This window comes from Mus pahari, chromosome 2 (assembly GCF_900095145.1).
Source record: "Mus pahari chromosome 2, PAHARI_EIJ_v1.1, whole genome shotgun sequence".
In the NCBI taxonomy this organism is placed as follows: Eukaryota; Metazoa; Chordata; class Mammalia; order Rodentia; family Muridae; genus Mus; species Mus pahari.
The window spans coordinates 40,844,643-40,856,889 of NC_034591.1; positions in this window are offsets into that span (position 1 = coordinate 40,844,643).

Sequence of the window (12,247 nt, forward strand, 5' to 3'; positions counted from 1 at the left end):
TTCCCAATCTGTTGGTGGCCTTTTTGTCTTATTGACAGTATCTTTTGCCCTACAGAAACTTTGCAATTTTATGAAGTCCTCTTTGTTGATTCTTGATTTTACAGCACAAGCCATTGCTTTTCTGTTCAGGAATTTTGCCCTACAGAAGCTTTGCAATTTTATGAATTCCTCTTTGTTTATTCTTGATTTTACAGCACAAGCCATTGCTTTTCTGTTCAGGAATTTTTCCCCTGTGCCTATATCTTTGAGGCTTTTTCCCACTTTCTCCTCTATAAATTTCAGTGTCTCTGGTTTGATGTCAAGGTCTTGGATCAATTTGCATTCTTCTACATGATAACCGCCAGTTGTGCCAGCACCATTTGTTGAAAATGCTGTCTATTTTCCAATGAATGGTTTTAGCTCCCTTGTCAAAGATCAAGTAACCATAGGTGTGTGGGTTCATTTCTGGGTCTTCAATTCTGTTCCATTGATCTACCTGTCTGTAGCTGTACCAGCACCATGCAGTTTTTAGCACAATTGCTTTGTAGTACAGCTTGATGTCAGGCATGGTGCTTCTACCAGAGGTACTTTTATTGTTGAGAATAGTTTTTGCTATCCTAGGATTTTTGTTATTCCAGATGAATTTGCAAATTGCCTTTCTAATTCATTGAAGAATTGAGNNGGAATTTTGATGGGTATTGCATTGAATCTGTAGATTGCTTTCGACAGGATAACCATTTTTACTATTTAACCCTGCCAATCCATAACCATGGGAGATCTTTCCATCTGAGATCTTCTTCAGTTTCTTTCTTCAGAGATTGGAATTTCTTGTCATACAGATGTTTCACTTCCTTAGTTAGAGTCACACCAAGGTATTTTATATTTTTTGTGAGTATTGTGAAGGCTGTTGTTTCCCTAATTTCTTTCTCAGCCTGTTTATCCTTTGTGTAGAGAAAGGCCACTGATTTGTTTGAGTCAATTTTATATCCAGCTACAGCACTGAAGCTGTTTATCAGGTTTAGGAGTTCCCTAGTGTAATTTTTAGTGTCACTTATATATACTATAATATCATCTGCAAATAGTGATATTTTGACTTCTTTTCCAATTTATATTCCCTTGATCTCCTTTTGTTGTCTGGGTAGGACTTATAATACTTAAGTACTGTATACTTAAGTACTATATTGAATAGGTAGGGAAAAAGTGGGCAGCCTTGTCTAGTCCATGGTTTTAGTGGGATTGCCTCCAGCTTCTCACCATTTAGTTTGATGTTGGTACTGGTTTTCTGGAGATTTCTTTTATTATGTTTATGTATGGGCCTTGAATTCCTGATCTTTCCAAGACTTTTATCATGAAGGGGTGTTGGATTTTGTCAAATGTGATTTTTGTCTTTGAGTTTGTTTATATAGTGGATTACGTTGATAGATTTCCATACATTATGCCAACCCTTCATTCCTGGGATGAATCCTACTTGCTCATGATGGATAATTGTTTTGATGTGTTCTTTGATTTGGTTTGCAAGGATTTTATTGAGAATTTTTGCATAGATGGTCATAAGAAAAATTGGTCTGAAGTTCTCTTTCTTTGTTGGATCTTTGTGTGGCTTAGGTATCAGAGTAATTGTGGCTTCGTAGAATTAATTGTGTACAGTACCTTCTGTTTCTATTTTGTGGAATAGTTTGAGGAGAGTTGGAATTAGGTCTTCTTTGAAGGTCTGATAGACCTCTGCTAGACCCATCTAGTCATGAGCTTTTTTTGTTTGGGAGAATATTAATGACTGCTTCTATTTCTTTAGGCGAAATGAGACTGTTTAGATCATTAATTTGATCCTTATTTAACTTTGGTACCTGGTATCTGTCTAGGAAATTGTACATTTCATCCAGGTTTTCCAGTTTTGTTGAATATAGCCTTTTGTAGTAGGATCTAGTGATGTTTTGGATTTTCTCATGTTCTGTTGTTATGTCTTCCTTTTCATTTCTGATTTTGTTAATTAGGATACTGTCCCTGTGCCCTCTAGTGATTCTGGCTAAGGGTTTAATCTATCATGTTGATTTTCTCAAAGAACCAGCTCCTGGTTTGTTTGATTCTTTGAATAGTTCTTTTTGTTTCCACTTGGTTGATTTCACCCCTGAGTTTGATTATTTCCTGCCATCTACTCCTCTTTGGTGAATTTGTTTCCTTTAGNTCTAGAGCTTCTAGGTGTGCTGTCAGACTGCTAGTGTAGTCTCTCTCTAGTTTCTTTTGGGCAGCACTCAGAGCTATGAGTTTTCCTCTTAGGACTGCTTTCATTGTGTTCCATAAGTTTGAGAATGTTGTGGCTTCATTTTCATTAAACTCTAAAAACTCTTTAATTTCTTTCTTTATTTCTTCCTTGACCAAGTTAATGTTGAGTAGAGTGTTGTTCAGTTTCCTTGTGAATGTTTTCTTTCTATTATTTATGCTGTTATTGAAGATCAGCGTTAGTCCTTGGTGATATGATAGGATCCTTGAGATAATTTCAATATTTTTGTATCTGTCAAGGCCTGTTTTTTGACTGATTATATGGTCAATTTTGGAGGAGGTACCATGAGGTGCTGAGAAGAAGATATATTCTTTTGTTTTAGGTTGAAATTTTCTATAGATATCTGTTAAATCAATTTGGTTCATAAGTTCTGTTAGTTTCACTATGTATCTGTTTAGCTTTTGTTTCAAAGAACTGTCCATTGGTGAGAGTGTGATATTGAAGTCTCCTAATATTATTGTGTGGGGTCATTAATTGTTTTGAGCTTTAGTAGAGTTTCTTTTGTGAGTGTGTTTTCCCTTGCATTTGAAGTATAGATGTTCAGAATTAATATTTTGCTTGGTTGATTTTTCTTTGATGAGTGTGAAGTGTCCTTCCCCATCTCACTTGATAACTTTTGTTTGAATGTCTGTTTTGTTGGATATTAGAATGGCAACTCCAGCTTGTTTCCTGGAATCATTTGCTTGGAAGAATTTTTTCCAGCCTTTCACTCTGAGCTAGTGCCTGTCTTTGTTATTGAGATGTGTTTCTTGTATGTAATGCTGGGTCCTGTTTCTGTATCCAGTGTGTTAACTCTTGTCATTTTATTGGGGAATTGAGTTCATTGGTGTTGAGAGTTATTAAAGAGAGATTATGGTTAGTTCTTTCATTGTTTATTGTTGTAGGTGGCATTATGTGCCCATTATTCTCTCCTTTTTGCTTTGTTGAAAGTTGTTTAATATCTTGTTGTTTTCTTTGGTGTAGGTACCCTCCTGGCATTGGAGTTTTCTTTCTAGATATTCTGTAATGCTAGATTGACAGATAGATATTGCTTAAATTTGGTTTTATCCTGGATTATTTTGATTTACCCATCTATATTGATTGATAGTTTTGTTGGGTATAGTAGCTTGGGCTGGGGTTTGTATTCTCTGATGATCTGCATGATGTCTGGCCACGCCCTTCTGGCTTTTCGGTTCCCTGATAAGATGTCTGGTGTAATTCTGATAGGTCTGCCTTTATGTTTTACTTCACCCTTTTCCCTTACAGCTTTTAATATTCTTTCATTGCTTTGTGAATTTAGCAGTTTTATTATTATGTGATAAGAGGATTTTCTTTTCTGGTACTATCTTTTTGATGTTCTATTGGCTTCTTTCACATTTATGGCCATCTTTTTCTTTATGTGGGGGAAGTTTTTTTTTTCTATGATTTTGTTGAAGACGTTTTCTGGTCCTTTGAGATTGGAATCTTCACTGTCTTCTATTCCTATTATTTTTAGATTTGGTCTTTTCATTGTGACCTGGATTTCCTGAATATTTTTTGTTAGGAGGTTATTATTAATATTTTAAATTTTGTTTGTATTTTCTTTGACCATTGTGTCAATCACTTCAAAGGTATCTTTGAACCCTGAGATTCTCTTTTTCCTCTTGTTTTTGTTTGTTTGTTTGTTTTTTGTTGTTGTTGTTGTTGTTGTTGTTGTTGATGCTTTCATCTGTAGCTCCTGACCTCTTTCTTAGGTTTTCCATTTCCAGGAAATGTTTCCATTTGTATTTTCTTTATTGTTTCTACTTCCATTTTTAGGTCTTTGACCTCTTTTTTTCTGTTTTTTCACCTGTTTGATTCTGTTTTCCTGTATTCCTTAAAGGGATCTTTCTCTTTTTCTTTAAGGGATTCTACCTATTTACCTGTGTTTTTCTGTATTTCTTCCTATGAATTATTTATATCCTCTATAAATAATCTATTATTTTCATGAGATAGGATTTTAGGCCAGAATCCTGGTTTTCAGGATATCCTGGGCTTGATGTGGAGAAGAACTTCATTCTGATGGTGCCAAAGTTTATTGGATTCTATTGCTTTTGGTCTTGTGCTTGTCTCTTGACATCTGGTTATCTCTGAGGTTAGCTGGTCTGGTTGTCTTTTTCTGGAGCCGTCATCCTGTGTCCCTGGGTTGCTCCAGGAATCCTGGGAGACCAGTGGCCCTGGTTTTAGCAAATCTCCTGGGAGGCTTTCAGAATGTGGAGTCCTCACAGGGACATGAACACTGATGACCTGTTGCCCTGACTGCAGCAGATCTCATAGGAGACCTTCAGATGCTGAAGTTTGTTGGCCTGGGTATAGCAGATTTCCTGGGAGGCCTTCATACTGTGGTGTCTGTTTCCCTGGGTACAGATCTCCTGGAAGGCCTTTAGACAATAGGGTCTTCAGAGGGGCAGGCAGAGGGGATGAGTCCTGAGTCTGCTTGGCTCCTCGGGTTTTCCAGTTGTTGATGTTATTTGGGAGGATCCCTTACCTGTTGCTCTGGGTGCAACAGATCTCCTGGGTAGCCTTCGGACTTTGGGATCTTCAGAGAAGCAGTCAATCTGATGGTCTGGCCCTGCAGGAGTAGGCAGGGAGGTTTAAGTTCTTGGTTGAATTCCTTTAGTAATTGTGTATATCTTGAGAGTTGTAAATTGAAATAAACCCTTTCCTCCCCCTGAAAACAAACAAGCCCTCCAAAAACAAAACCAATCAAACAAACAAAAAAATTGCAGATGACTCATAAATGTAATTTTCTCCTAATATGTGAATTAGTTTCATTGTGCACCTATTAATAACACAGTATATTCAACTTTCTTGCAGATACATAAAAACTCAATGAAGGGTATTTGTGTATTTTTGCTAACATTTTCAGGTCAGTTCAGCCTGCCTCTATTGCTTCTGAGTCTGTGTTAAAACAGGAGAGTGTGATCAAAGCAGAGTCATGTGACTGGGCATTGCTTTAAGGGGTGGTGAACCACAAACATTTTTTCTTCCTCTTTAATTCCACCCTGGATCCCAGTGTATGGTTGATGCCTCTTACATTTGGGAAAGTTCTTCCCCCTTAGTTAATTATTCTGGAAACTCTATTAGAAAAACTCATGAGTGTTCTTTACTAATGTCTAGTAATTTTCAACCTAAGTAAGTAATTATTCAGGAGTGAAAAATACACCTGTTTGTAAAAAAGGCAAAGATATTAATTTTCTTATTGTTAGATTTATTTTATTTTATAAATAAAATAAAACACACACACACACACACACACACACACACACACACACACACACACACACACTGAACCACCTGCCAGCCTAATTGAGTCCAGAAGAGGGCATCAGATTGCATGGAACTAGATTTACAAGTGATTGGGAGCTGTAATATATATGCTGTGAAGTGACCACTAAACCATCTTTTCTGGTCTAAGATTTCAATTTCAAAACTCCCTTCACTTGATAGGAATCAAATTCAAAACTATTTCTGTTTATTTTGAAAAGATACTTACATATTTATTCAGTAATTTCTAATTTAACTATAGAAGGATTTGGGGAAACTTAGGAATCTACTTTCTAAAGGTAATTGTAAACACAGATGTCAGCATTTTTCATGCGCTTTCTCCACCACAGAACATATTTTCTTGATTGGCATTTCTAAAACAATGTTATCTCATAATTCTATGTGCATGCTTGCTAGTTTTATGTCAAATTTACACAAGACTCCTTAGAGAGAAGGGAGTCAAATGCCTCAATAAGATCAGGGTATAGGCAGGCCTCTACGGTTAAAAAACAACAACAACAACAACAACAACAAAAAAAAAACACATGTTTCAGCATTAAAGAGCAAGGCAAATACTTTGTTGTGCAAAAAAATTTATTGCTTTGACAGTAATAGTTTATTCAATGAAAATCTACTTTATGACTATAATATTACCAAGGCATATTTATTTTTTAAAGCTTACCAAGACTTTATTTTAAATGATCCTTTTTAGTAGGCATATAATTCCCAGTCAAAAATATTAATATTACCTAAATTATTGTGCACACTATTAACATTCATTAAAATTAAAGGATAAGTTGATTATACTAAGAAAGATTTTTATAATAAATTGTCATATGAAATCAGATCTTTAGTCCCTCTTTAATTCTGCAGTTCCAGTCTCTCACATTCTGAATTTTATGTGGCATTCATTCTGTTATGTAAATATTTCAAAATATGAAAGGGGTATGAGCTTATTCCCTGATGATTACACTCTCCTTCACTGGAACCACTGACATATACTGGAATATATATCTTTTTCTTCAATTTCTTAATGCTTAGTGATGTTTTATAGAGATGTTAAAACTGGCTAACATCTTCTCAAGCACATGTGCAGAAAAGATAAGACCTGGGGAGGAATCCCATGTGCTTGAGGAATGTCTTGGCATGATAAGTTCATATCAGGTTTCACAATAATACTATAAATTATGTAGTCTTTTAAAACACACAAAAGCTGTGGTTAATAGTATGAATCAAACTAAATGGTGCTTTTCGACCTTAACCCACAATTTGGAAAATACTAATGCTAAGACTGATAACCTGTCAATCATTTATATAATCACATCCACTAGATCTCATGGGAACCGAAGACATTATTCATGTCTATTAATTCATGCCTATTAATCAGCTGCTTTGGCTAAGCCTAGCTAATTTCTTTCCCCTGTGCTACTGGCATAATTAGTAACATATTATCCCCATCACTCAAAGAATGCTATGACAAACCCTGTCATTGTTTGATATGTGCTACCTCCATGGCTTCACTGACAAGGGCTGCTTTAATTTTTATATATGCAGCATAATTGTTTTTCAATAGGGAGTATTAAGAAAATAAATCTGTCATATTAACGTATGAAGTGACAGATAACTTACAAATATTTTAAAGGAATCAATTAGCCTGATTACTCTGAGGATGGTCTGTGACTCCATAAAGAATTTAACAAAGCTTGTTCTGATACTGGGAAGTGGGATTAGAAAACCTTGCAAGTTCCTGCTCCAAAGTATAATTAAGTTTTATCCTTACTATAAAGAGAAAGTAAATGGATGCAACTGCATCAAATATGCTATTTATTTCCTATATGAATTGCAATAGACTAAAGTAGACTTATTAGAGGATTAGGGGAGAATCTGAATAATGAGGATATTCACAAACACAAAATTGCAAACCTGAAAAACTATGAAAATTGTCATATTTAAAATTAAAGTGTAGATCTAAATGCAGCTGACAAAATATCAATAAGATAATTCCTAATGATATTCTGCTAAACTCATAGATCAGTTTATTGTCCAGTCATTACCACAGAGGTTTTCTCTAGCAACAGATGAGAGTGTGTAGCCCATAGCCAGACATTATACAGAAAGAGGCTAAATTGAAGGTCCCCATCAGCTCCCTTCCTTCCGAGATTATGGACTGAAGTAGTCAGAGAAGATGAAGGATAACACAACTCAATGGATAAACTAAATAGGACTCACACAGGCCACAGAGATTGAAATGGGAAGCATACCACCCAAGGTCTGCATAGGTCTGCCCAAGGTCTTAAGACTGATAACCAGTATATATATTATGGCTGCTACGTTGGTGTTCTTCCAAGATTTCTAACCATGGAAACTGGTGTATAACTTATAACTGACCCTTTTGCTTGCCCTTGAGACTCATTATATCTTATTGTGTTGCCCTGTCTTACCGTATCTTGCTATCTTGCTTTGTCCTGTCTGGCTGTTGCCTCTTGGAGACTTGTTCTTTTTCTGAAGAGGAAATGGAGGTTGAGTGAATATGTAGAAGAGAGAAAGAGGGGGACGGGACTAGCAGGTGAGTAGGGAAAGGAAACTGTGGGAGAGGTGTCAAAGATAAGAAAAGAGAGAAAAGAAAAATAAAATCTTTGTTTTACTGGGACAATTGATGCTGGCCAGCTAGAGCTGAGAAATTAGTGGTGTTAAAACCAAAACAAACCAAACAAACAAATACCCAGCATCATTGAGGTGAAACCTTCTGGGGAAGAGCTTTCTCACAATTAGCATATTGATGCTGTGTTCCAGAGGCAGCCTAGCTAGTCTCCCATGCTAGCAACTGAAATTAGTAGTATAAGAATCACCAAGTGGGACTTGTTTTGAAAGCATGAAGGTACCATTAAGAACATCTGAATATTGGCTATATGAGAGGCCCCGAGAAGCCTGAAGCTGTAGCCTCAGTTACAGTTGATGGCCCGGGAATTAACGAGTCATGCAGAAAAGATCAGACTGAACATCATGAAGAGAGTCAATGAGAGGCTATTGATGAAAGTTAAAGCCAGTAGCAATAGACATTCTTTGCATTTTAGAGATGCTAGTACCTGTTTCTCTAGGTCTGTCAGATGATCCTGGGCCAGAAGGCTGAAGACATGCCCCATATTCCTGACTTACTGGAACTGTATAGGAATGCATCTGTCTCTACAGTTTGTCTCAGTTTTGGAAGCTGTGTTAGGCTTCCTATATATTTTCGGTTAATGTTCATCATTCTAGAATTTCTGACAGGATAGAATAACTACTTATAGTCTCATAGCCAACCCAGGCTATTTACTTTGAGAGAACAGATTTAAGTTTAGGATAGACGGCAGTGTTCTATCTTAATGACAAAGTTGACAGACTGGATGTTAGGTCTATCTTATATCTTATAAATCACAAGATGGGAATAGAGAGAAAGGTTTTGTTTTGTATTAGAACAGAAAGGGGGAAATTTTGTGGCTGGTTCTGTGCAGTTTACACTACCAGGACACGCTGTCTGGAATGAGAAATAAGTTGTGTACTCAGGTGACTTCTTGTGAACCAGTCCCATAATGAATAAAGGAGCCGATCACTGGACGAGTAGATGGGACTTCCCAGTTTGACAGAGGAAGAGGAGGCAGGAGAGAGTTAGGTCCTTTTGGAACAGGGACAGCATATGGTTAAGATGTAGCTGCTAGAGTTTCCCAGTATCATGGTGGATCCTAAAGAAGGAATCAGATTTTAATATGGCTTACAAGATTAGGTTTTAGTTTTTGTTCCCAGAGATTGAGTTACTATTTTTTTTTCTCAAAACAAAACAAAACAAAATAAAACACAACACAACAAAACAGTAGCAGCTTTGGAGTAGAGCTTGCCAGAGCTTAAAAGGCAAGCTGTGTGTGCTGCAGAGCACAGAAACTTAGAAGTGATTCAAGAAAGTTGGAGGACAACAGAAGATTGTGAGTGATCCAAGACATTATACATTGAGTAATCTATATTGTTGGGAGTTTGGGTTTCCTTCATTAAGATTGTTACTGTGCTGTGGTTTGTTCCTCTAGAAGTAGAAAGGATTTAACTTACTTTTGAATTAACAAGATCCCACAGTTGGTAACTGGATTTTTTTTCAAATATTGGTTATTTTATTTATTAATATTTTAAATATTATCCATATTCCCAGTTTCCCCTCCACAAACCCGCTATCTAATTCCTTCTCCCCTCTTCTATGAGGGTGCTCCCCCACCCACCCACCCACTCCTGCTTTATTGCACTAGTGCTCCCCTACACTGGGACACTGAGCTTTCACAAGACCAAAGACCTCCCCTCCCAGTGATGCTAGATAAGGCCATCCTCTGCTTCATATGCAGTGGGAGCCATGCATGTCCTTTGCTTGGTGGTTTAGTCCTTGGGAGCTTTGGGGGTCTGTTTGGTTGATATTTTTGTCCTTCCCATGGGTTTAGTAACTCCTTCAACTCCTTCAGTCCTTCCCTTAACTCCTCCATTGGGGTCCCTCATCTGTATTGGTCAGGCTCTGGCAAAGCCTCTCAGGAGACAACTATATCAGGCTGCTGTCACCAATCACTTCCTAGCATCAGCAAACTTCTAGGTTTGGTGTCTGCACATGGGAAGGATCCCCAGATTGGGGCAGTCTCTGGATGGCCTTTCCTTCAGTCTCTGCTCCACTCTTTGTCCCTGTATTTTCTTTAGACAGAAACAATTTAGTTAATATTTTTGAGATGGGTTTTTGTTCCCATCCCTCAAGTAGTGCAATGCTTAACCTCTGGATACAGTCTCTATAGAGTCTCACTCCCATTTGATGGGTACTTCAGCTAATGTCATCCCCATTGGCTACTGGGAGCCTCTTGCTTTCCCAGCATCTGGGACTTTCTGGTCCCTATCACCAGTTCCCCATCCCCCTCTGCTACACACCTTTGTTCAATTTCTTGAGACTCTGCATATCTCCTGTGTCTCCTCCCACACATGGTCCTCCCCCATTTTCTCTCCCCCTCCTTTATTCCTCCAAAGACCTTTCCTCCCTCTCTCTACTTCCTATGTTTATTTGTTCCCCATTCTAAGTAGGACCGAAACATCTACACTTTGGTTTTCCTCCTTCTTGAACTTCATATGGTTTGTGAGTTGGTATTCCCAGCTTATAACTTAGTACCTTCCGTGTGTGGTTATTTGTGACTGGGTTACCTCACTCAGAATGATATTTTCTAGTTCTAACCGTTTGCCTGAAAATTTCATAAATAGCTAAGTAGTTCTCCCCTGGATTTTTAAAAGTAATTTTAAGATTTTTTAAAAAACAGACTAAATTGTAAAGTATTTGAATTTATAAAGACTGTGGAATATAAAGTTTATAAAATGTTTTATATTGCAACGTTTATGTTAATGTATGACTTGGGGGATGAACAGGAAAGGCAAGTTTGTGGCTTAAAAGTAATATGTTTGTGTGTCAAGCTGACAATGTGTCAGTAGACCTGGATAATTTTCCATCAACTTGACACAAGGTAAAGTTATCTAAAAGAAGGAAAGCTCGATTGAAGCTTCATACACTCTGGATGCAGTGTACTTTCTTAACTCATTACCAGTGGGGGAGGGGCAAGACTACTGTTAGTAGTGTAATATCTGGACTGGTGGTCTTAGGTTCTATAACAAAGTAGGCTGAACAAGCCATGAGAAACAAGACAGGAGGAAGTAGTCCTCCATGGTCAGTGTGTTAGCTCCTGCCTCTAGATTCGTAACCTGTTTGAGTTTCTATTTTGTAGGCATCATATTTTTGTATGCTGTAAAGTTTAGCCTTGGGTTATTCAAATGCCGATATCTCTGCCCTCATATCTTATTTCAAACCAGATTTGGCATTGTAACACTTATACCAAGGGTCTGCTGGCTCAAGTTTGTGTAAACAGTTCTCAACATTTCGTCTCTGCTTTGTCAATAAAGGCTGATCACTCAATGGCTGGGCAGAATAGAGAATAAGGCATGCCATCCTATTCTCAGAGAAAGTAGTACAGATGAAGTTTTAGATCAGCTTGTAGGATGGATAAATTGGAGCCATGAAGAAGGTTTCTGAAGAGCCACATGAATAATAATATGCAAGTATCAACCGATGAGGCAGGGAAGTAGCCAGATTGGCATAGGAGGTAAGGGTAGATCATTTAACTGAGCAGTTATTGAGGTACAGTTTTGAATATATCTTATTTTTCTGTGTGTTTATTGGGGAATAGTATAAGGTAAAGAAATACAACCTCTTGATTAATTCACTATTATTAAGGATAATTCATTTATAATATTGTTCTGGCTTCCTTCAATGATGAACTACAATGTGAAAGTAAAAGCCAAATAAACCCTTTCCCACAAAAAGAAATTAAAGGGCAGAATTTTAGGATAATGTATAAGGGCACATCTAACCATAATCCTGTTGAAGTGAAACTTTACTCCAGCAACAAGCCTTCTCTGGCAATATCACATCCAAAGACATTCTAAGTCACTCTGATTCAGCTTAAATATAGCTTTAATCCATCTGGATGGAATACAGACACACATTTAGTACACACCTTTAATGCCAAACATTGATGTCTAAGTGAGGGGCAGACAAAAATGATAAATTAGAAATATTTGACATAATGAATCAGAGATAAGATATACTCAGCTCTCATGAGAACAGCAGAGGAAAGAAAGGAGATGTGAAGGAGCAATGCAACAGAAAAAGAGAGAAAGGGAGACAGAAGA